Source organism: Neovison vison, chromosome 7 (genome assembly GCF_020171115.1).
Source record: "Neovison vison isolate M4711 chromosome 7, ASM_NN_V1, whole genome shotgun sequence".
Classification (NCBI taxonomy): domain Eukaryota; kingdom Metazoa; phylum Chordata; class Mammalia; order Carnivora; family Mustelidae; genus Neogale; species Neogale vison.
Window position 1 is genome coordinate 22,336,503 of NC_058097.1, and position 23,095 is coordinate 22,359,597.

Consider the following 23,095-nt stretch of genomic DNA (forward strand, 5'->3'; position numbering starts at 1 on the left):
GCAGAGGGAGAAGGAGAAACAGGCTCCTGACTGAGCAGGGAGCCTGATGCACAGCTTGATCCCAGGACCCCAGGATTATGACCTGCACTGAAGGCAAACGCTTAACCAACTGAGCCACCCAGGTGCCCCTCATATATATATATTTATGTATATATATACGTATATATATACGTGTATATATATATTTATATTTTAGAGAAAGAAGGAGCAAGTGAGTAAAAAGGGAGAGGCAGGGACAGAGGGAGAGAAAAACTTAAGCAGTCTCTGCAATGAGGGAGGAGCTCAATCTCAGGACCCTGAGATCAGGGCCTGAGCTGAAACCAAGAGTTGGAAACTTCACTGAGTGCACCACCCAGGCACCCCTCAAACTCTGGTATCTTATGGAAAAAGTAAATTACAACAGGATAGTAAAACACTTAAGGTTCTTTAAACTGAGAACAAATTGTTATCTTTAATTTTGAGTTAGCATGATTCTTAAGACAATAATTATTGAATTCTCAACTAAAAAACAGCGTTACAAAAAGTTACCAAGAAAAGCAAGACCAACAGAAAAAAAAAAAGGTACAGCTTAGTAATTGTTTTAGAATTTATGTTTAACCTATTTATTCTGGAGAAGCTATTCCAGGAACCTGCTCTAAAACCTCAACCAACTTCTGTCTTCTTTGTGACAATGAGTGAGCTGTACAGAGATTCTTCTGAACCCTTTGGATAGGATTCAGTGAATTTTTAGAAAGCTCTTTTACTCCTATGTAGTAAGAATCTGTTATGTAACCTTTGCATATATGCCATGGAAGTCTTATATTTCCTTGGTGTCCCCATTTGAAATCAGTGAGCTTCTGAGGAAAGAATGTGCTCTTCTGTCATCACAGAGATTTCAGGTTCTCGTTAATTTTTTTGTTGCCTGACGGAATGCTCTGTGTCGCGATGATTGAGTAGCTCAGCAAGTGTTGAATGTGAAGTTTTCTGGAGAAGAGAGGTCACGGATACTCGTAGTGGCGCAGACGGGATTAGAATGTCGGCAACGTGTAGTGCCTCTCAACGCTGAGAACGTGAGCTGATCACCTGGGAGTATCAAGCACAGTATTCTGAACCCTCTGGGAAACATCAGGACAAGAGAGATTTGGGTTTTACAATATGGGGGGCAGGGAGAAGGAAGAAAGGAAGAACCATTTGTTGAGGATCTAACATGCAACATAAGCTTGTTGTGGGTACTTTCCATGTATCAGGTCACAGTGGTTTAAATTGGCTTCGTTCAAACTTAGGGGCCTGTTCCAAGCTTCAAACTTTGTGAATAAGGGATCATTGAGGCTCCAGAGTTAACATTATGTGTACACAACCAGCATCTCTTTAACAGGTAGTTATTAGTGTCTTTAAATAGTTTGTTCTTCCTTTTACTGAGCTACAATAACTAGTTCCATGAATTGATTGCTTTATTGGTACTGGAACTTGACAAGGTTCCAAGATCTGTATTATATCTTGGGGTATTTTTTTCTTCTTTCCCTTTGTTGTTTTGTCCTTCCCACTTATGAAGGATCGTAGGATGCTGAATTCTATCACCAGTGCTCTGACAACGAGGTGCCCTACAATTTATTTCAGTTCTGACACTAACTAACCACAGTTAACTATGACCCCATAGATTAGGGGTGCTGTTGAACAAGACTGTGCCCACTTCACACACTGTCCTCAAGCGTTGGGTGATAGCAAGCAACCTACATTCTTGCCCAGCTTGGCTACACATTCTGGAGTTTCTGCAGTGTCTCACCTGGTTTGATAATTTGTTAGAATATCTCACAGAACTCAGGACTCATTACTGTCGAGTTGATCCTTGAACAATGTGGAAATTAGAGCCACTGACAGCCCCACCATGAAGTCAAAAATCTGTATGTAACTTTTTATCCACAAAAACTTAATTATCAATAGCCTGTTTCCCTTAAGCCTCACCAATAACCTAAGCAGTCGATTAATACGTGTTTTGTATGTTATATATATTATAGATTGTATTCTTAGAATAAAGTAAGCTAGAAAAAAGATGTATATTCTCTTCCTTATGATTTTTTTAATAACATTTATAATACGGTACTGTAGTTATGGAAAAAAAAAATTGATGTATAAGTGGACCCATGCAGTTCAAACCCATGTTTTTATAGGGTCAGTGGTACCGACAATTGCCATTTTAGTATAATGAAGTCAGATGAATAGTCAGAGGAAGAAACCCACAGTGGCAAGGCCTGGAAGGGTCCTGAAAGCAGGGTTTTCTGTCCTTGTGGAATGAGGCTGGCCACTGCCCCGAGTCTCTGCATCAGTATGGTCACCAACCAAGAAGCTTTCTGAGCCTCATTGTTTGAGTTTTTACCAAAGTTTCATTACGTAGATATGACTAATGGCATCACTGGGCACAGGATTGAACTCCATCTCCAACTGTTCATTCTGAAAGCTCTAACTCTCCAGCCACTTGATTGGCTGTCCTGTCACCCAGCCCTCATCCTGATGCTCTCTCTGGGCCCCCCCGGAAGGAGTCACCTCATTTACATAACAAAGACACCCTCTCACTGGAAATTCCAAAGGTTTATGAAGTTCTGTGCTGGGAACAAAGGGGACAAAGACCAGACATGTATTTATATCCATATCTAGATCTACATGCATTTTTATTATACTACGGAGGATAATAGAATATTGTAATACTAATGCTTTCTTATTCAGAGAGCCTTTTCTTTTTAAATGAGGGTTGGATATGTCTATTCATATTTTTGTGATAACAAAAAGGAAAAAAATCTATCTAGATAGCTATCTATCTGTCTATGGATTCCCTCAGCAAATCAAGTCTTTCCTTCTTGGGAATCTGTGAACTTCAATGGCCGTAACTATGGTAAAGGCTCTGCTTGCTTGAGCAGCAGATACTACTTTTATAAATGAGGAGACAAGCTGAAGAAGGTTAAGTGGTTTTTCCATAATGCTACAGGCAGAGACTATAGGGGAATTTAGGCTCTCAAACGACCTAGCCCATGCTCTGAATACTAAATCATGCAGACGTCCGGCCGAGTTAGCCCAGGATTGATGGAGTCATGGTTTCAGTTTCTGGTAGACCACCCGAAAAGAGAGCAAGTGTTAGAAGTATTCGAATGCAGAACTGAGTATGCTTCAACCTCAAAAGGAATGCAAAGGCCACAAATATAAAATAAGAGAATTTAAGACAAAAATCACTTATTTATTTTGATAAATAAAAATCTAGTTACAGGGCACCTGGGTGGCTCAGTGGGTTAAAGCCTCTGCCTTCAGCTCAGGTCATGGTCCCAGGGTCCTGGGATCGAGCCCCACATCGGGCTTTCTGCTCGGCGGGGAGCCTGCTTCCTCCCTCTCTCTCTGCCTGCCTCTCTGCCTACTTGTGATCTCTGTCTGTCAAATAAGTGAATAAAATCTTTAAAAAAAAAAAAAATCTAGTTACAACAAGTCTGACATCCTATGTCAAATTACACCTTTAGTCTTTAAAGTTGCTGTAATCATTGGTGTCTAACTATGCTTTCTCTCTTTTTTTAATGCTTTTAATGCAGTAATTTATTTTATTTATTTATTTTTATTTTTTTAATTTATTTTATTTTATTTTATTTTTTATTTTTTATTTTTTTAAAGATTTTATTTATCCATTTGACAGAGACAGATCACAAGTAGGCAGAGAGGCAGGCAGAGAGGAGGAAGCAGGCTCCCTGCCGAGCAGAGAGCCCGATGCGGGACTCGATCCCAGGACCCTGAGATCATGACCTGAGCCGAAGGCAGCGGCTTAACCCACTGAGCCACCCAGGTGCCCTATTTTATTTATTTTTAATTATTATTATGTTCAACTGGCCAGCATATAGTACATCATTAGTTTTTGATGTAGTGTTCAGCGGTTCATTAGTTGTGTATAACACCCAGTGCTCATCACCACACATGTCCTCCTTAGTACCCATCACCTGGTTACCCCATCCCCACACCCCCCTCTGCTATGCTTTTTTATTTAAGTGTTTACAAAGTATTAGTCAAGGGGAATAAATATGTCATCAGGAATTCATGGGGAAACACTGTATTTAAAAAAAAATTTAGAGGTTTTTTTTTATTTATGGGAGAGGATGTAGGGGGAGGGAGGGCATGAGATTGAGCATATGCCAGGGGAGAGGGAGAAGCAGGCTCCCCATTGAACGGGGAGCCTAACCTTGATCCCAGGACTGTGGGATCATGATCTGAGCAAAAGGCAGACACTTAACCAACCTGAGCTACCCAGGCACCCCAGAAACATTGTATTTATGTAAAGATAATCTAGAGAAAATTCATAACATACTATTCCCCTATTTAAATTCTGTTTTATAAAATCCAGATTGGAATTCATTAACCTGCCAATTAATATAATAATTAACTCATTACCTTAATGGTGCTGTAATTATCTATTAACTATGATTGTATTTTAATTTTTCGAAGTCAAGGCATAATGGTTTTATCTGTGCTCCCATACATAATTTTCTCTCTAAGTCCTTTTCCCCTGCAGGTTATAAGTAGGACACAGAATTCCTATGAGGAGTTATCTAATCCCTACCACACCTAGGATAGTCATTTTCCCAGAGCTAGGGTATTCCTAGAGTTAAAAGAGAGAGAGATTGAGAGAGAGAATTTGAAAGAAGCCCCAAAGCATTTCTTTATCTGATTTTCTTTCCTAACCTGGGGTAGAGATGCACACCTTCTCTGGGGAGACCTTGACTTTGCAGGAAATGCTGCCACATGGTGTTACCATCACAGTCGGGAAGACAACATGATGGGGTAAAGAGTTCTGTAAGCTTTCTGGATACATATCTTACCTGCTTTTCTGGTGTTGTAAGCATGGCTTATTTGACCGGTTTGATCATCCAGGCCTGGTTTAGGAACAAAAAGGGCATAAAAATAATAATGTTGAAGGTTGAGTCAATACAGGTTAACCTAAGTAAGAGCTTCTCATAGATATTACAGGACAAGGCCAAATAGCAGACGGTCACTCTGCTGTTTTACAGAGTAGAGATATTCGTAGCAACCCCTTCCTGAGTGTTTAAATGCTAGCTGATGATTTATTTAGATAAGCCCTCTGATCGTACAATAACTCTATAAATTGGTTGTGATAATTATCTCAATATTACAGATGGGGCTTGGAAAGGAGATAGAATTTATCCAAAATCATGGAGCTAGATGGTGATGGACATCTACACATGACCTCTGGTTTTTAGGCTTCTCTCTCTGTTAATATCTTTGTTCTGTCAAGTTGACGATGAGGAGAACTCAGATCTGTATAACTTCAAAGTCCACATTATTTTTTCTTAAAAAATCACTTTCCTTTCCTGTTTCCTTCTTTAACCCCTCACCCCCAACAATCATACTACAATGTATTACTTAAAAGATCAGTAACGTAGAGGAACCATTTTTCTCTTTAGTTGAGAGAGGAACAGTGCTGTTAGAAAAAAAATTATTTGTCAGTTGAGTCATAAATACATTGTTGGTCCGAGGAACATAGGGACTGTAAGAAATAGCTAAACTACTTCATTGAGTACTTCACAGACCTAGTGATAAATTTTTATACTATTTGATCCTCAGCAACCAATTTTCTGATTCTTTAGCTATGCCCTGGTTGAAGTCTTGGTTGTAAAAATTAGAGGGCATTAGCTAGTCTGGTTGGCTGCCTATCAGTGAGTGTTATCTACTTGGTATTTGGCCAATGCCAGAGGCTAAATTGTTGAAAACCTAAGGAGGTTCATCTGAAGTGGAGATGATTGTTGGAACAGGCTGGTAGAGATGGTGTATAGAGGTCAAATGAAGAAGGCCTTGATTCATCTGACCTCCCCCATCTTTCATGTCCAGCTTGGTTCCAGGTTGATGTCTTAGTGAAGAGTACTATCATGCCTTTGGTCTTTATCTTCTTCTATTGAGACCTCACTTAGTTTCTTACAGGATACAATCCAAATGCAAAAATCAGCGTATTTTTAATGACTCTGAGCAGCAAAAGCAAATGGTGTCTCCGTTGGATAGAGCTAGTGACTTCAGGACGCCTGGGTGGCTCAGTTGGTTGGATGACTGCCTTCGGCTCAGGGCGTGATCCTAGAGTCCCGGGATCGAGTCCCGCATCGGGCTCCCAGCTCCATGGGGAGTCTGCTTCGCTCTCTGACCTTCTCCTCGCTCGTGCTCTCTCTCGCTGTCTCTCTCTCTCTCAAATAAATAAATAAAATCTTAAAAAAAAAAAAAAAAAAAAAAAACTAGTGACTTCTTCAGAGAATTAAATAGTGCCAGTCTTACTAACACTGGTGCATAGATCTCCAGACATCAGAAGTTGTGACAACACTGATGGGACCCCAGCTGCAGTGGAGCCTTTAAATCGCATTGGAGGCCTAGCTTCTGTGTTTCGAGTTGACAGTGACAGAAAATGTCACTGCAAGTAATCAGAACACAAATTAGAAACAGGTTAGTCGAAAGGAACAGTCTGCACAGAGATAGAAAATGTAGAGCTGAGACCCACCTTACATGTGTTTGACTTGAAAGTTCATGACATCTTAACCGGGGGCTTTAGAAAAGTTGCCAGAAAGACTGTCTCTTCGTTTTCTGAGCTCTCTATTGTCAAATGCCTAGGATTTGAAATGTCTGTGTGCTATGTACTTTATATGTTAGTGCTCAAACAAGCAACTATAGTATTTGTCATATAAGAATATTATGTCTTTTATAGGCTTGGGATAAACTGGAAACAGCTTTAAAGTCTCCCCAGCATGGAGGGCACCACAGAATACCAATCTGTAAATATAATTGCATTGATAATATTTATTCCAACTTATATAAGTCAATATTCATCTTTGTATAAATTGGTCTCTTTCTGCTCAAATAAAGCTGTAATCTTTTGCGTTTTAATACATCGTAAATGTATTTCCTCTCTGCTTGGTGAGGTCTTTGTCCCAAGTCTCCTTATGTGACTAAATATTTCTGGTGACTCAAACAGGGAATCTTGGGTGCCTGGGTGGCTCAGTGGGTTAAAGCCTCTGCCTTTGGCTCAGGTCATGATCCCAGGGTCCTGGGATCAAGCCCCGCATTGGGCTCTCTGCTCAGCAGGGAGCCTGCTTCCTCCTCTCTCTCTGCCTGTCTCTCTGCCTACTTACAATATCTGTCTGTCAAATAAATAAATAAAATCTTTAAAAAAAAAAAACAGGGAATCTCCACATCAGGAACAATTCAGGTCTAACAGCAGTTAAGTGTAGGGTTTTTATTGAAGTGAAGCTGTTTCTCTTTTGCAGTAAGTGCCAGGAGAAATGACTGTTGGCTAACCTCAAATAAATGAAGTAATTCCACATTATCACCTATGTGCTTAGAAAATGGGCAGGTCAGTGAAAAATAGAAAAGTTATAAACTAGTATAAGAATGCATTGATAAGGGATGCCCGGGTGGCTCAGTGGGTTAAGCCTCTGCCTTCGGCTCAGGTCATGATCTCAGGGTCCTGGGATCAAGCCCCACATCGGGCTCTCTGCAGCAAGGAGCCTGCTTCTGCCTCTCTCTCTGCCTACCTCTGTGCCTACTTGTGATCTCTCTCTCTCTCCCTGTCAAATAAATAAATAAAATCTTAAAAAAAAAAAAAAAAAAGAATGCATTGATAAGTTAGGTTGAATGGATGCTTCTTTGGAATAAAATTTCACATAAAGCAGGAGGTCATAATGCTCACGTATCCCACCCATTCATTCGTAAAGATAAGTTTGTGAGAGGAACATGTATTAGAAAGTGCTTTTGGAAGCTTATCTTCTGCAAACCACAAGTTGGCAGGACTTTTACAACGTCTGTTAGAGGGTCGTTTGGAAGAAAAATAAGACCTCAAGAAGTAGTTAAGGCAACACAAGAGCAAATTTGTGCCATTGCCCTTGAATAAAAACATACACTGTTGTGCCAACTTTTCTAAAGCTGGTTATATTTGGTATTTATCAATGACCTCTGAGTATGTCCACGAGCTAAAGGAGACTTCCTTCACATTACATTTCACGCCTGCAAAGTCTAAATGATATCAGAGAAACAATACAGATATATCATAAAAGGCTATCAACCTATCAGGTGAAATTACCCCCTCAAGAGAGAAACTACTCGAATGCAACAATTCGTCTCTCAGCTCTCTCTTCGGTATTAAGCAGTATGAGATCAAACATATAAAATGTCTGCTGTTTAAGGGGTTCACTCTGTGTGCACGTGTGTCAATAGAAGTTTCAGAGTTTATCAAGTCTAAGCCCAAAATCAAATATCCCCTCTCATGTGTAGCCTTTTATTAACACTACTCTCCTAACCAGGGCACTGAAATGCCTTCCCTTCTCTGATGCACAATCCAGACCTCCGGGCTGGAATTTAAAATTATTCTCCCATCTTCTAGGAGTGCTAAGTGAAGATGTCTGTCAGCTTTCAGCCCTCATTAGGGGATTGTCGTGGTTTAAATAATTTCTTTGTCCAAATTCATGCTTCCTTTCTGAGGCTGCTTGCATCGAATGCGTAGGGAACGTGGGGTTGTAAAAACTGTTCCCTTCACCCCAACTCTGAAAGAACACTGCAGCCCCGGGGTGTTTTAGGGGCTTGGTCTCCTGGGGATGAAGGACAGTTCAGGGACTGCTGCCTGATCCTGTCTCTGCTCTTGCCTCACCACAGGTGTAAATCCTCAAAACACCCTTTAGTAAATATCCTGAGGGTCTGTTTCCATTTTGTAGGCTGCCTCCTGGGAAGCCAGTGTGCAATACCTTTGTGCTCCCATGAAATGCTCATGTGAGCCTGTGTTTCAGTTACAACAATGCACTATGTTTTTTATAATGGCTTCTGTTGTCCCACATGTTAGCTCACTTAATTTTCCAGATGGCCTTGTGAGGTACACATTCTTCTTGTCACGGGCCAAGCGAAGCTCAGAAGTGGTTAAGAGCTTGTACGAAGGAGGAATTACAACCTAAAGTAATATTATTCTATGCACAATGAAATTACCCGTTCTTACAATATTTGTTGTTACACGTGTCCCTTTCTTTCATTAGGAAAATGACCACCCATTCTCCATCCTTGTGTACCCGTTGCTGAAATCTGTGTCTGGCCCAAAATTCCTTGCAAGTTTTTGAACTTGGAAAAATTAATGGCTTTGTTAATCTGTGGTTGCTTTATCTTTAAAACTGATAAATATTATAGTTATTAGGCTATTTATGTAAAAGTATAATATTCAATTGCATTTTGGTTTGTAAGCTTTCATTTTGGCTAGCTAGTACAATGGGAGATAGAAGGTAGATTAATACATAAGGTATTAGGGGCAGGCAAGTCTAGTTCCCCAGTCAAAACTCCGACTCCATCTCTGACCTTGAGTAGCTTTTATGATATATCTGAAACTAAAACTAATCAGCCATAAAGTTATTTCTCATTATACTGTAAGATCCTCCATGTAAAAATATTAGCAGCGTGCCTGAAATATCATTAGCTCTCAACAAACAGAAGCTACCCTGTGTAGACACTCCCTCACCCCCACATATCTCAACAAACAGAAGCTACCCCGTGTAGACACCCCCCCACCCCCACATACAAACACACATGCATGTGCTTGTGTCTAATAAACATGCAAGGACAAAAGAGTGGTCAGGGTATGGAAGAGAGATGGAAAGGGCAGCTAATAGGGTCTCAGGCACTAGTTGGTTTTGATAAATTACCAAAATCAGTTGAAAGTTCTGCTGTTTAAAAAAAAAAAAAAAAAGAAAGAAAAGAAACATAGTTTCAAAAAGATTAAATAACTCACTCAAGGTCATAGACTTGGTAATTGAGAGAGCAGCTGTTCAAATCCAGACCTATTGACAATAGAGATTGAAAAGAGGAAAAAAGGGATAGAAAATATAAAGGAAAACAAGAGGGGAAATAATATCATTACTCATAAAATATGTATGCCTGAAAATATAGGAAGTGAATCCTCAAATTTTTGTACAAAAGAGAATCTTTACTCTTTTGTTGGTCATCAGCCTCACAGAATCTTCACATCAATTATTTATCTCTCCACTGATAATGTCCATTGGTATGGAGAATATGTTCCATTTTGGAGCTCAAGATACAAGTGTTGTGGTCTCCACTGATTGATTGAAATACCAGAATCCAATTTTCAGGAGAGTTCTTACTTCCTTATTAAGCTCACATCACCATTAAATGTTCACTGTCAAGAATTCTCATCAAGCTTTTAGAGCTTTTCTGCACTGCCTGTGAGGTACTCACAGTATTGGAAGTTATCAACAAAGGCACTTTCATGTCTACAAAAGTGGTGATGGCCAACAGTAGAAATATACTTTCTGGCATAATTTAGACAATTATCCATGAGATCAAGTCTAGGTAATGTGAGGATCATTCCCACTGCAGGTTATTTTCAGAGAGAAAATTCTCTATTACCCCCATCCCACCTCCCCCACCAAAAAAAAAAAAAAAAACCTGAAGAATTACATATCACCTCTGAAGTAACTTTTATTGATGCAGACTTGCCAGACATTGGTCATTGTAAGTGTTGCTAATCTCTCTGCAGACTCTCTTTCCCATTCTTACCTTCTTATTCTAAGCACAGCCTTGAAGGCATGACTACGTGATCAAGTTAATGACTAAGGGGACAACTGGAATTTGTATTACACTTCCATAAACCTGAAAGAGTATTTGTTCCAATACTTTTACTGTCAAAATAAAGGAACTTTCATTATTGCCCTCACTAGGGGTTTTTAGCAAATCAGGACTGACCCTTCCTAAAGAGAAATGTTACATTTGATATGTGGCTATTCATGCTTAAACACTAAATATCCCAAAGTATTATAATTGAGAGCACAGATGAGTATTAAGAATTTCACAATACTTTTTCAAAAACTACAATAGCTGACCATTTCAAGAGAGTCAAACCTATATGATTGTGTTAAATAGATTACTACTAGCAGAGAAATTCATCATAGGCATGCATAGGAAAGGCTTGCTGAATAAACAGTTATATATCTTCTATATCAAGCTTTATATATAGTACATGATTCAGATATTTATTTTATTTTTGTGCAAGCACTTATTGCAAGTCTGTAAAGTAACAGATACTGTGCTAACCCTCAGGAACTCATGAATAATAATGTAGAAACCCATGCCCTACACACTCATTTACATTCTCTTATTAAACATATTAATACATTTAAAGAAATCTGGTGACTACTGTATGATCAAGCACTATCTTCATAAGCAAGACAAAATATTTGTGCAAATGGATTTTATATTTTAAAGAGAGTGGGAATAAATACATTAAAAATAAATAGATAGGGGTGCCTGTGTGGCTCAGTGGGCTAAAGACTCTGCCTTCAGCTCAGGTCATGATCCGAGGGTCCTGGGATTGAGCCCCGCATCGGGCTCTCTGCTCAGAAGGGAGCCTGCTTCCTCCTCTCTCTCTGCCTGTCTCTCTGCCTACTTGTGATCTCTGTCTGTCAAATAAATAAATAAAATCTTAAAGTAAATAAATAAATATATAAAGGTGTCATGCACACAGTGAATGATAACAGGTGTTTCATTTTAGTAATATAATTATAACTAATATGAAGCAATTCTTAAAACATATATGTGATAATTATAATGAATTATTATAATGCTAGAAGGCAACACAGGTCTCCTTGGGAATACAGAAAAGGAAGCCATGATAACATTTAACCTGAGCCTTCAATCATGACTTTACCAAAGAAATAATTATGTCAGGCAGAAGAAAGTGTGATTCTAAGTATAGAAAAGATGGTGTGCTGTGGAATTTAAGTTGCTCCGTAAGACCTGCCACTGTTTTCACACCTTCATGGAGACTTGTGGCCGTTTTGTTCCCCTCTCTCTACCAGGCTTGTCTGGTAAATACCCCCCGTCCAGGATAAAGTCTGTGCCTGCCCTTAACAGATGAGCTCTGCTGCTGGAAAAGCACACACTCGTGCTAAGTAATCTTACTTTAAATTTATGATCACACATGCGGAATGACTAAGTATTGCTGAGCCATCCAACTGTACGTTATTTTTTGTCTTCCCTCTCCACAATCCCTTCTTCACACCCCCTCGTCTCTCAAAGCTCCTATACCAGTCTGGTCCTTCTCACTCTCAGCTAAAGACCTAAAACATAATCTACTGGGAAAATAGAAACCAACAGAAATTTCCTCCTCTTTGGCATCCCATGGTAACTGAAGTCTTCCCCCTGTACTGCATTTATGGCTTCCCCTTCTGTTTCTTGAAATAGAAGATTTCCATCAAAAGTTTTATCCAAAGCCAACGCCTCCCCCTGGGCTTTGAATTCCATGGTCTCCTGGATTTAAGGAGAAATTCTCACTGTGCCAAGTTAGGTGACAAGACAGGGAATATTTGCTACGTATCAGGAAGTAGGCAGTTAATCCATGTCCACATCAACTTTCAATGAAACAAAAATTCAGTGTGTATAACCTTACTTATGTGTGAGGACGTAGAGACCAACAAAAAGTGGATACCCATCACTTTCTCCAATAATAATATTCTTTTTATTCTCAGGTCCCTGTTAGATCAGTTTTACTTCAGAGGTATATTTACCAGGGTGTTAATGAAGCTGAAACTTCAGGATCACTCACTTGTATGGGCCTTACTAAGACATTACAATGGACTTGAACTTACATGTACCTACTAAAAATTACATTGGTATTAACTTTTCATTCTACTCTTGAAAGGAAATCCTCCAAAAGGCATGCCCCACCGGTCTCACAAAATCAAGACCCACATGCTTATGTGTCCACAAAATTATGACTTTGTTAGAAACAAAATTGTTCTTTGACCCAGAATGCTTCAGTCAGATTTCTGAATAGAGACACAGTGGTTGAATTAGTAAGTATTGGGCAATGAAATATTTTTAAACAAATTTTAATTTTTAGAATCATTGACGTTTACATAAAAATTGCAAAGATAGTAAAAAGAGTTCCATAGGCCTCATATCATTTTCCTTATTATTAATATTTTGTATTAATGTATTTTATATGTGTTACAAGTAATGAGCCAATACTGATACATTAGTATTAATGGAAGTTCATACTTTTCAAATTTTCTTTGTTTTTACTTAATGTCTTTTTTCTCTTCCAAAATCCCTTCCAGGATACCATCTTCCATTCAGGTGACAAGTGTCCTAGGTTTCTCTTTGTTGTGACAGATTCTCGGACTTTGATTGTTTATGATAAGCTTGACAATTTTAGGAAGTACTGGTCAAGTATTTTGTATAATGTCCCTCTACTGGAATTTTTCTGATTTTTTTCTCATGATGAAACTGGGGTTATGTTTTTTTACGGGGCACAGACCACAGAGATAAATCACTATTTCCATTCCATATCAAGGATACATGAAATAGATGTGACTTATTGATGGTGCTATTGATGTTGAACTTGGGCACCCAGATGAAGTCGTGTTTCTCAGGTTTTCTCTGAAAACACTTTCTCTCTCATTCAGTTTCTTACTGTACTCTTTAAATGAAGGTTACTCTCTGCAGCTTACACCTAAGGACTGGGAGAAATGCTTTGCCTCCTTAAGAACAGAATAATTACATACAGTATTTATGCTTTTTCTGAAAGGCACATTTGTTTCTTCTCTCCCATTTATTTATTCAATCATTTGTTTATTTCAGTACAGACTAACATGCATCTATTTTGTCCTTTGGGTTATAATCCATTTTGTTGTTTAAAATGTTCTAGTTTTGGAATGCCTGGGTAACTCAGTTGGTTAAGCGGCTGCCTTCGGCTCGGGTCATGATCCCAGCGTCCTGGGATCGAGTCCCACATTGGGCTCCTTGCTTGGCGGGAGCCTGCTTCTCCCTCTGCCTCTGCCTGCCACTCTGTCTGCCTGTGCTTGCTCTCGCTTCTCTCTCTATGACAAATAAATAAATAAATAATCTTAAAAAAAATAATAAAATAAAAAAAAATAAAAAATAAAATGTTCTAGTTTTGCCCACTGGAACTCCAACTTGAATCTTGTGTCCTTTGATATACCGCCTTCATTGAGGTTTTTTTTTATTTTGCTTTATTTTGTATTTGAGCACTTTCTTACTTGCTGGCACCACAGATGCATCATCTTATCAGTTTCCTGTTCTAGGCCTGGAATCGGCCATTTCTTCAAGGATCCCTGGTTCTTACATCAAATAATAGTTTAAAGAGGGGCACCCGGGTGGCTCCGTCATTGCGCATCTGCCTTCTGCTCAGGTCATGATCCCAGGGTCCTGGAGTAGAGCCCCACATCAGACTCCCTGCTCAGCGGGAAGCCTGCTTCTCCCTCTCCCACTCCTTCTGCTTGTGGTCCGTCTCTCGCTGTGTCTCTCTCTGTCAAATAAATAAATAAAATCTTTAAAAAAATAGTTTAAAGAAATAACAAAAGTTATTGAGTACCTACCAAGTGCCAAGAACTGTGCAAGATGTGTTCCTCTCTGATTTTTCATAACAACTCTGTGAGTTTGTATTATTATGATCCCTGTTCTCAGATGGAGATTCTGAGAAAGACTAAGTTAAGAAATTTGCTCCTAACCTAGCAGTTATCATAATGAGCAGAGGGAGGCTGGATCCTGGGATCTTATCCTTTACACTTTATTAAAGGGATTTAGAAAAGAGGGACCATGAACATATAACTAACCTTATGGAACTATAAATAAACAAAAAAAAATGTGTTTCAAAGACTTGTGGAGTCACAGATGACAAATTAGGGGTATCTGCTTTTTTTGAAGTTGCTGTGGTTTTCGCTTTTCTGGAGATCTAGACTTGGCATCTTCAAAGGCAATTTCCTGGAGATATAAAAATCCAGATATTTAAAGGCAACTTCTTACATGATGGGCGGTCTGAAAATACTGCTAGGAGAGCCAAACTTAATGTGTCACAAAGAGTTTGCATTAAGCGATGCATGGATGATAGATCCCAAAATAGCACTAGTGCCCTTGGCTTCCAGATTCAATACTGCTCCCAATTCGTCAATCCCAGATTAGTCTTCTCCGAGTCTAATGGCACCTGATCTTAGGCCTTTCTGCTGTCTTGCCTTGATGACCATGGAACTGGACTCTGGAATAATCAGCATAAACTTTTATAGATTCCTCCTACCACCAGTCTTATCTTGTTGTCTATTTTCTGTACAGACACCACCATGAAGAGCAAAAGGGCATTATCAGAATTTATTAACAAAAGAAATATTTTTTATGTTGTTGTTTATATTCACAAAATTTGGGAAATTGATATTACAGAACAACCAATCCCTCCTATGCCTAAGGACAGTTTTAATAATATCACATCACCAATTATAAGGAACTGTATTTGAGAGCCCACAATTAATTGCATTCTTGTAAGTCATTTGAAATAAATAGAAATAACAAATGGGTTTAGTCACCACTTTTACACCAAACAAATCCCATTATTTATACCTACTAAAAGATTAATTATCAACTGAGAGCTACATAAACCATGTTTATTTTAGTAATATATCTGTATTACAAGCTTACCAAATTCTCCTTTGCTCACTAATTTATTTGCATAAACTTCAGATTATTGTCAGAGAAAAAATATTCAGACTTACAAACATCTAATAAAATGAACATAAGCTCTCTTCGCAGTTTTTCTCTTGAGTTGAGGTGAAGTAAAATTCAATTTTTTTAAAGCAAAATTAGCTTCCAGTACAGTTAAGAATGTCTAATTGGAAATCTGAATGTGATTAATATATAGATTGAAAGTGCTACTATGCACTAATTCTCTAAAATTCTCTTTTTCAGTGATCATTCATCTTTATTTGGCTATTGGACCACATTATACATATAAATATATGTATTAAATATAAATTGAAAAGTACAATTTTCTAACTGTTCTAAGAGGACCAACCTTTGCCCAAGGAAACTGTGATTTTTGGTGGCATTCAAAGATCAGGAAAAGTTACTTGAAGCTGTCCATCACTAATGTTTTTATATTAACTATAGTTACAGGATTGGTTTTGTTTCAGTTTTTTTGTTCTATCAACTTTACCTTTCCATTGTCTCTAAGCCACCCCATCTGTATCTGGGATTTACACAAACTGAAATTCTTTTGTCAAGCAGGGGTCCATCTGTGAATAAATTAAGACTCTGTTTCAGCAAAATACTCCAGCAGATCTGTGAATGCACAACCTGACTTAGGGCGTGGTGCTTGGAAACAAAGTGTGACAGAAAAATGTTCAACTGTTTCTACTAAGCAGCTGAGTGATCTTCCTTTTTTTCTTTCTTTCTTCTTCTTCTTCTTCTTTTTTTTTTTTTTTTCCTTTTTCTGGGTATATATGACTGGGCAATTCTCTGCTGGTTGAGTATTATACTAAAGAGAAAATTTGATCAAGATTATGCTACTTAAATTCATAGATATCTGGATAATATAGCTGGGCATTACATATAGCTCAGAGGGGCACTTTTTTAGGGCTATCTATGTTTGAGCTGAAGCAAGTGGATCTTGACAGTCATTCAAACTTGGGTCTATGTGCACAGATGTGAGAGTCACCTCCTGTTGGAGATTTTATCTTTTAATGATTTAAAGACACACACACACACACACACACACACACACCCCTACCTTGTGCAATAATAACCAGTGGATAATGTGAATATTAACACACTGATACTTAAATATGAGAATTATCCCATTATATACAAAATGGCATTTAATCCTCATCTATTATCTTTCTAATAAGATTGGCTATTTCACATTCACATTACTAAGGATTTAATTCTTAGTTACATTTATTGTTTTTGGTACATTTTGAGACATTCCTCTGGGATAATATATCCAACTGGCCACTGATTATGTAATGCTTTCTTTAGTTAAATATAAAATCATATAGGGACATATAAACTCACAGTCCAGGATTATCAAGTCTCAATATCCTTCCAAGCCTTGTTTTTTAAAGTTTCTTCTTCAGGAGTCATTTTATCAACACTGGTCCTTCTATCAACACTGATTAAATATGAGTTGATGATGAGATCTTGTTATTAGTTTTTCATGAAAAATGTGCCCATAGTAATATGCAGGGCACTGCTGAAACTCATCTGACTTAGCAGGATCCTACAGTTAAGGAATACAGAGGGACAGACCGCTGTTTTTCAGAGGTTATGCATTCAAGACAAGGAGTGCTTTCTCATGGATCCAAACAAAATGTCCTTTAAAAAATGTTACTGGTTTTGCAATTTTCACACGTGTGTTATCAACAAGTTTTATGGATCAATTTAAATGCTAAAATCTTCTTAATGAAAAGGAATTCAGAGATACTTGAATATATAGTCATTTAAAAATCCAAAGTCAATCAATGGAAAGTTATTCCAGGCATCATCTTCTTAGGATTGCATTAACCTCCTATTTACATCCACAATCCAAATACCTTCTCTCCCAATTCCTTTGGAAAATAATTGTATTGGAAAATAATTTCATAGCCCTATAAAATAATTTAGTTGTAATGCCTCTAGTTTCTCTTTGAAATCAAAGTTTTTATTTCCTTCTGTTTTATTTTAATTCCTGCTTGACTTTTTAAGGTACTGATAGTCAGTGGAGAAAAGGCAGGCAACATGTTAAAATGTCATCAAAGCAGCATTCTATTTTAAAACAAAGATATATATTCTAATTCCAATGACAGCGATAAAGCACTCCAGGGTGTGCTTTAATGGGCCATTAGTTTTCTTCTCGGGTGGTTGAAATTCTTTGGCCTATAGCCTTCTGCTCCCCTGAGTCTCTGGGCCTCTATTAGACCCATTAAAAACTCCCTGGAATGCGGTTTTTGTCTAATGTAATTATTATAAAAATGTTCAAGTTACACATTTATTCCCCCATTTGCAATGGCACTGGCATTTCACTTGCCTAAATGTTGACATGAGGGTCTTCAGAAAATATAGTGCAGATGATCAATTAGAAAGTAAAAAAGAGATTTTTCAGGTCCGTGTCAGAGGAGGCAAGAGAAAAGAAGAGAAATGTCTGAGTAATCTAAGCTGAGTAATTTGCTCACATGCCGAATGCGTAGTGGTTTGAACCATGTCGACAAATCTTTACAAATCACAAGTTTGATATATTACCCCCAGCCTCATTTTTTTGAATGATCTTCACCACTTCTCTGGAGTGGAAGAGATGCTTTTCTGTGTTTCCTTAGACCTTCAAAGACATTTTATTTTATAACACCAGTAAGAAAATAGATTCCCATACTGAGAGGAAACTGACTAGGTCCCAGCACCAAAGGCGGAAGAGGCCAGGAGTGGTTATGCATATTTATTTCCCATATTATTATTATTTTTTTTTAATTTCTTTTCAGTGTAACAGTATTCATTGTTTTTGCACCACACCCAGTGCTCCATGCAATCCGTGGCCTCTCCAATACCCACCACCTGGTTCACCCAACCTCCCACCGCCCGCCCCTTCTAAACCCTCGGGTTGTTTTTCAGAGTCCATAGTCTCTCATGGTTCAACTCCCCTTCCAATTTCCCTCAACTCCCTTCTCCTCTCCATCTCCCCTTGACCTCCATGCTATTTGTTATGCTCCACAAAGAAGTGAAACCATATGATAATTGACTCTCTCTGTTTGACTTATTTCACTCAGCATAAACTCCTCCAGTCCCGTCCATGTTGCTACAAAAGTTGGGTATTTGTCCTTTCTGATGGAGGCATAATACTCCATAGTGTATATGGACCACATCTTCCTTATCCATTCATCTGTTGAAGGGCATCTTGGTTCTTTCCACAGTTTGGCGACCGTGGCCATTGCTGCTATAAACATTGGGGTACAGATGGCCCTTCTTTTCACTACATCTGTATCTCTGGGGTAAATACCCAGTAGTACAGTTGCAGGGTCATAGGGAAGTTCTATTTTTAATTTCTTGAGGAATCTCCACACTGTATTAGATATAGGTCCACATCCACTCTAGAATCCCCTACTTTTTAGTCTGGGTTCTCCAGAGAAACAGAAAACAAGAACGAAAACTGTGTATGTATATATAATTTTTAATTTATAAATATATTTTCTATAAAGAATTGGTGCATGCATTTATTATGGGGATTGAGACATCCGGGAACTGCAGTCAGCAAGCCGGAAATTTAGAAGAACTGAGGATAAGGCTGCAATCTAGATAAGAAAGCCTCAGAATTAGTGGAGCCCGTGGTGTTGCGTTGTCTGAGTGCAAGTCTAAGTTTAAATCTCAGTTGGTTGGACGACTGCCTTCGGCTCAGGTCGTGATCCTGGAGTCCCGGGATCGAGTCCCGCATCGGGCTCCCAGCTCCATGGGGAGTCTGCTTCGCTCTCTGACCTTCTCCTCGCTCATGCTCTCTCTCACTGTCTCTCTCTCTCAAATAAATAAAATCTTTAAAAAAAAAAAAAATCTGAGTCCAAAGGCAGGAGAAGAAGACTAGTGTCTTTGCTTAAAGACAACCAGGCAGACAGAAAGAATTGGTTTTTATTCAGCTTTTCATTCTGTTCAGTTTTTCAATGAATAGGGTCCACCCACACTGGGGAAGACATTCTACCACACCGAATCTACCTTTTCTGATGTTAATTTCATCCAGAAACCTCCTCACAGATGCACCTAGAAGGGATGTGTAACCGATATTTAGCCAAATATTTTGGCCATCATGGTCCAGTCAAGTTGATACAGGCATTTAACCACGACAATTTACATGTGAACTTTTCCCATCACACCCATATTTATTACCATTATTCTAGACTCTCTATCTGGTTAACCACTTCTATCTGTTTCATTAAGATCGGTTTCTGGACATCTATCTTGTTCTTTTGTTTGCAGTATACTCCTCTGTTTCTCCATTTCCTTTGACTCTGTGCTGGTTTCCAGCATGAGGAAGAGAAACCTTCTCTCCTCTTCTTGACAGAATGGTCTCCCGTGGGAGACGAGCCTTGTTAATCAGCCCAGCTTGAGCTTCTGGTTGTCTCTGAAACCTTGGTTACTGTTCAAGATACCTTCTTTGTTCTTTGTGGCTCACAGCAGTCACAGGTATGCCAAGACCTGTCAGCGTACCAGTGGGAAGTATCACGTTTGGCACCTAGATGCAGGCTGATTGGAAATGATCCTCAGGCAACAGCTGGGAAAGCATGTAGTGAAGCCTCTTCCAGGTAGAAAATGGGAGATGGACGTTTTTGCCTGCCCTCGCTTGCTGGGTCTGGGTGTAGCCACAAGGGAGTATTCCTGCACCCCTCAGGAACTGTGGCTTTGTTTGCTCCAGCCCTCCAGGACTTGTGAGTGGAAGGTCCCGTTGGCTATCAGAACCAGGCAATCTGGGTCCTGTCCCTCAGGCAGCAGCCACAGCTGTGAGGTGTTTCTTCCAGGGAGACACTGGCAACTTGGAGAAGGTGAGAGAGAGTTAGATGGGTGTCTACTAGCTTCCCTGTTGAAGATTTTTTTGCAGAGGAGCATAGCGAGGCCCCTAGATGAGTGATAAATTAGAATCTTAACCTCCGGGCAGCTGTTTTTGAGGTATGCAGATAGACCTCTTTCGGAGAAAGACTAGGAGACAAGTGTTTTGCATGCTTCCGCAGCACTGAGTCCTGTGGGGAAAACTGATTAAGAACTGTTTCTTTGTGTGCTACAGGCCTATGGGACTCATAAATGGAAGCCCTGTTAGCTATCAGAACACAGTATTCTGGGGCCTGGTCCCCCAGGCAGCTGCACAGAGACTGGAATGCAGACATGTGTACAAGCTCCTTCCAGGGAGATTTTGGTAAAATTGGAGCAGGCTGTAGAGAGATGGCAGGGGAACTGTCTGCTCATTTTCTCAGACTCTGGGGAGGATTCCAGCCAGCACCTAGATAAATGCTCAATTAGCAACCTTACCCACAGGCAACAGCTTTTAAAGTATATAGAAGACACTTCCGGGGGGAGAATCTGGGAGATGGATGATTTTGCCTACTCTCTCTGGCTAAGCCCTGGAGTATAGCCTCCCTGAGTCCTCATATGCATGTTAACAAGTACTCCTTTGTTTGCTGTGGTCTTGTGGATCTCCTGAATGCAAGTTCAGAGCTAGATGCTTTGGGGTCCCATCCCTTGGTTGGCAGTCTTAAATTGGGACACTAGAGAAAAGGTCCAACCTTCCACTCTTCAAGGAGCAGCTGGCAGTGAGGAGTTCCCTCCTGACTGTATGATGATGATGTTCAGGGGGCTGGGAGAGGGGGGGAGGCATATGATCAGAGTGTGCTTTACTCTTTCCCACCAGTTCCGGTGTAGGTGTTTTCTCATTTGCCCCATGCACAGGGGTTACTCAGTTTCTGATTTTCTGATTTTCCTTCAGAGATAATTACCTTTTTTTTTTTAAGTTTCTAACATTTAATATTTGGAATTTATATAGATATCTATAATATATTTAAATGGAAAATTTACCATAAACAAAATATAGTAAAAAAAAATGCCAAAAATTAGAAAACTATCTGCAACAGAGGTGATAAGTAGTTCACTACTATATAAAAAAACCACAATGGGAAAAGAAAGACAAACTGCCCAATGAAAAAAAATTAGCAAAGGGATAAGCCTGCATTCTCTGAAAAGTGTATTCAAATGACCAATAAACCTAAAGAAAGGATATATACAAATGACCGTGATCATGCCCATCAAAGGGACAATATGAAATAATCTTCCACCATTTAGACTGGCAAAAATTGAGACCACACCTTGATGGCCAGAATGGGTGGGGGGAATTATTTTCAGGACATGTCAGCACCAACTGAAATATAAAATGCACTCTGATTTTCCTTCAGAGATAATTACCCTGTGTTTAGCTGTACATTCAAAGTGTCTGTGGAAGGAAGAAAGTTCAGAGACTTCCTACGTCACCATCTTAACCAACCCCCACTCTGGAAGTTTCTTTTTTTTTTTTTTCTTTTTTTTTTTTAAAGATTTTTTATTTATTTATTTGACAGAGAGAAATCACAAGTAGGCAGAGAGGCAGGCAGAGAGAGAGAGGAAGGGAAGCAGGCTCCCTGCTGAGCAGAGAGCTCGATGCGGGACTCGATCCCAGGACCCTGAGATCATGACCCGAGCTGAAGGCAGCGGCTTAACCCACTGAGCCACCCAGGCGCCCCTCTGGGAAGTTTCTTAAAAGTGTAATTTGCAAAGGCTAACTCTCCGGTTCATAGATACAAGATCATGTTGACGATGAACAGAAATAATTTTAGCTCTTCCTTCCCAAATTCGAAGCCTTTCTTATTTTTCTAATGGCTCTAGGTGGCACCTCCAGTAGTATGTTGAATAAAAGTGATGAGACGGGGTACAGAGGTCTTGTTCTTGATCTTAGAGTAAAAGCTTCCAGTGTCTCACTATTGATTATGGTATTAGCTATGGGCTTTTCATATATGGCTTTTATTATATTGTGGTGGTTCCTTTTTATTCCAAGGATGCTGAGTGTTTTTGTTTCTGTCTCCATGAAAGGGTGATGAATTGTTTTCAGATGCTTTTTCCGCAACAATTGAGATGATCGAGTACTTTTTCTTCTTTATTCAGTTTATGGGATATAATATATCAATTGATTTTTGCATGTTGAGCCCTCCTTGCTTTCCTGGAATAAATCCCACTTGGACATGATGTATAATTATTTTAATGTGCTGTTGAACTTGCCTTGGTAGTATTTTGTTGAAGATTTTTAGGGATATTGATGCCTAGTTTTCTTTTGTCTAGCTTTGGTGTTAGGGCTATGCTGGTCACATTACGTAAGTTTAGAAGTACTCTTCTTCTCTTTCAGTTTTGGAAATTGAGGATGAATGGTGTTAATTCTTTAAATTTGTATTAGAATTATCCAGTGAAACCAGTTGGTCCTGGGCTTTTTTTTTTTTTTAAGATTTTGTTTGTTTATTTATTTATTTGAGAGAGTATGAGTGCAAGCCTGCAGGTGTGTGAGATAGAGAAAGAGAGAGAACACGTACCCAGGAGCTGTGGGGAGGGGCAGAGGGAAAAGCAGACTCCCTGCTCAGCAGGGAGCCAGGGACAAGTGTGCATCCCAGCACCCTGGGATCATGACCTGAGCCAAAGGCGGATACTTAACTGACTGAGCCACCCAGGTATCCAGTTCTAGGCTTTTTGTTGTTGTTGTTCATGGTTTTTGATTACTGTTTCAATCTCCTTAGGATATATGTTT